Source organism: Lathyrus oleraceus, chromosome 5 (genome assembly GCF_024323335.1).
Source record: "Lathyrus oleraceus cultivar Zhongwan6 chromosome 5, CAAS_Psat_ZW6_1.0, whole genome shotgun sequence".
Lineage (NCBI taxonomy): Eukaryota > Viridiplantae > Streptophyta > Magnoliopsida > Fabales > Fabaceae > Lathyrus > Lathyrus oleraceus.
Window position 1 is genome coordinate 281,339,416 of NC_066583.1, and position 2,908 is coordinate 281,342,323.

The 2,908-nt window shown below is 38.2% G+C and overlaps 1 non-coding gene across 1 annotated transcript; it reads left to right on the forward strand.

Annotated features, from left to right (window-relative positions):
- The first annotated feature begins 235 nt into the window (after positions 1–235).
- Positions 236–342, forward strand: LOC127089380 (small nucleolar RNA R71). Its single transcript, XR_007790986.1, has one exon. It is a non-coding gene; the product is annotated as a small nucleolar RNA R71 (small nucleolar RNA).
- Positions 343–2,908: the final 2,566 nt, after the last annotated feature.

The following is a 2,908-nucleotide window of genomic DNA, read 5'->3' on the forward strand; positions in this document are numbered from 1 at the left end:
AGCTTGCATCATGTCTATAGAGCTTAGTTCATGCACTCCTCCTTGGGCTTCCTTCTTCTCAACTGTCGCTCGTTCGAATCCCCATGATTGATGGTTTTGAGCCATATCTTCAATGAGGGCACTAGCTTCAGGGTAAGGTTTATTCATCAGAGCACCGCCTGCGACAGCGTCGATGGTCATCTTAGTGTTGTAGTGAAGTCCATTATAGAAGGTTTGAATGATTAACCAATTTTCTAAACCATGATGTAGGCATGCTGGTAACAACTCTTTATATCTCTCCCAAGCTTCGAACAGCGATTCTCCTTGGTTTTGGGTAAATCTAGTTATATGGTTTCGAAGAACGGCGGTCTTACTTGGGGGAAAATATCTAGCAAGGAATACTCTTCTAAGGTTATCCCAAGTCGTAATGGAATTAGGTGGAAGGGAATCTAACCATGATAGAGGTTTATCTCTGAGGGAAAAAGGAAATAATCTTAAATGTATTGCCTCAGGAGAAGCTCCATTGGTTTTAAAAGTGTCTGCTAATTGAAGAAATATTTTTAAATATTTGGTTTGGGTTCTAAGTAGCGAGACCTGCGAATTGTCTTTGTTGCACTAGTTGCAACATGGATGGTTTAAGTTCGAAATTATTAGCTGGGATGGTTGCGTTTAGTATACTAGAACTAGGTTCTTCATTGGATGGTTGAGCGAAATCCTTAAGAGGTCTTTGGTTTTGATCTTCGGCCATAGCTCTGTTAATTCTATGAAAGAATAAACGTGCGCGAGCGTAACGTTCAGGTTCTGCCCGAGGGTATACTAAGCTTAAACTTCCGGTGCTGCGAGTACTTCGCATTGACCGGCGGGAAATAACCTAAGTCTAAACGATATAACAACAATGTACGAAATTTGACGAAATTGGTCCCCGGCAACGGTGCCAAAAACTTGATGCGTGCTTTTCGCAAGTGTACGAACGCGTTAGAGTAATATAAAAGATTGTTAAATCCACAGAGACCAAGTGTCAATCTATCGTTATTTGTTGTTATGGTGTTTATCCAAGGCGATTAAAATAAGTGTTTTTAGACTGTGCAATGAAAAGTAAAGTGTTGAATAAAGTTTAATAGATAGAGACAGGGTCGAATGTAATTCATGTAATCAATTAATAATCCAAGTACTTGCTAATAGAACTACTTATGGGCAGTGTTTCCTACTTTGGAAAGAACTAATTTAACAGGAACTGTCGCTTTCGCGTATTCAGAACCAAGTTGTACTCCCTAATCAAACCCTCTTATTGTCACTTATAAAAAGGCGTGCATTGCGTTAGAGTAGTAAACCTATTTTTAAGAAAAATAGTATCTTGACTAAGTTGAAAAGTATTATAACGTGGATTTCGTAACCAAAAGAGGTTCTAACGAACCAAACTCTAAACTTATAAACGCGTCCGAAAATAGTTTTAAAATCTCTTTTCTTCTTAAATTAAGATTCCTAATGAACTAAACAAAGCGCTTTCGTTGTTTTTGAAATAGTTAAAAATAATTAAGTTTAAATAGACGTTGGACGGCTTTCGATCTTACCCATCGGAAATTAAGTGCGGGAAAACTTAAGTTGAAAGTTAAAATAGCCCTTAAGTGTTTCTACGAACAATTGTATGGATTATCGGTTCAATTACGATCCTTACATTCTAACCTTATAAATTTAGTTAGACATGGTAAAGTAAAAGTGAATTAATTTAAATAAAAATAGTGCGAGTGCGGAAAATAAATAAAAGTAGTGCGAGTGCGGAAAGTAAATAAAGTAAAGCGAGTGCGAGAAATAAATAAATTAAAGCGAGTGTGTGAAATAAATAAAGTAAAGGCGAAGTAATAAAAAACCTGCTCCAATCGGAGGGTTGAGTAAATTGCAAAGCGGAAATGAAAATGGCGGCAGGATTAACTTCCTTCCAAAGTGCTCCAAACTCGATTACAGACTCGATCATAAAACTTGATTACACAATTGTGGTAACACCCCAATGCGAAGTGATTACCACTTTAAAATATTGAATATATGCCTATGTGCAACAAAGTTTGCTTCTAAGTTTGCCTCTGCTCTAAGTTTGGATGATTGAAAAAGTGACTTTGAGTTTCTATTTATAAGTAAGTAAAAAGATGGAAATGACAAGGATGCCCTTCAACTTGGAAATGGGAGGGAAAACGTTTCCTCTTGTGGCGCCCGCCACAAGGCCATGGCGCCCGCCACAAGGCCAATATGAGGCGCCTTAGTGGAAGTAGTGGGGAACGTGGCAGTTGAGGGAAGTTGAGCTGGGGCACGTCATGGCAGGGTCTATGGCGCCAGCTATGGTGGAAGTCATAAGTACAAAAATGCTGAATTTTAGGGTTTTTAGCTCTTTTTCACTCCTTTTCTCGATCGGGGCTCCGATTAAAGTAAAAACCTGAAAATAAAGGAAAACATAGTAATAACACAATAAAACAACTAAAATGCATGTGAAATCGGAGTCGAAAATACGGTGAATTTCAGTGTTATCAGGCAGCAATTTTGGGAAGAAAAAGGACTATGAAGCAAATGCAATAATCAGTCGGAGACAGAGAAGGCCTAAGATCAGAAGGAATCCCCTTTCCCATCAACATCATCATCAAGTATCTTTAGTTATCCCTGTATTTTCTAATCAATAATCAACACCATTTAAACAACCACAACATCAACAACAACAACCGCAACAAAGAACAAACACCTACAACAACAGCAATACCAACAACAATCATCATCAAGAAAACTTTGAGAGGAAGAATGTCTATTTTGACCCAATTCCTATGTCTTATGCAGAATTGTATCCCTCTATAGTTCTCAAGAACTTAATCCAACCGAGGAATCCGCCACAAATTCCAGAACCACTTCCATGATGGTACAAGCCTGAGCTCCGTTGTGATTTTCATCA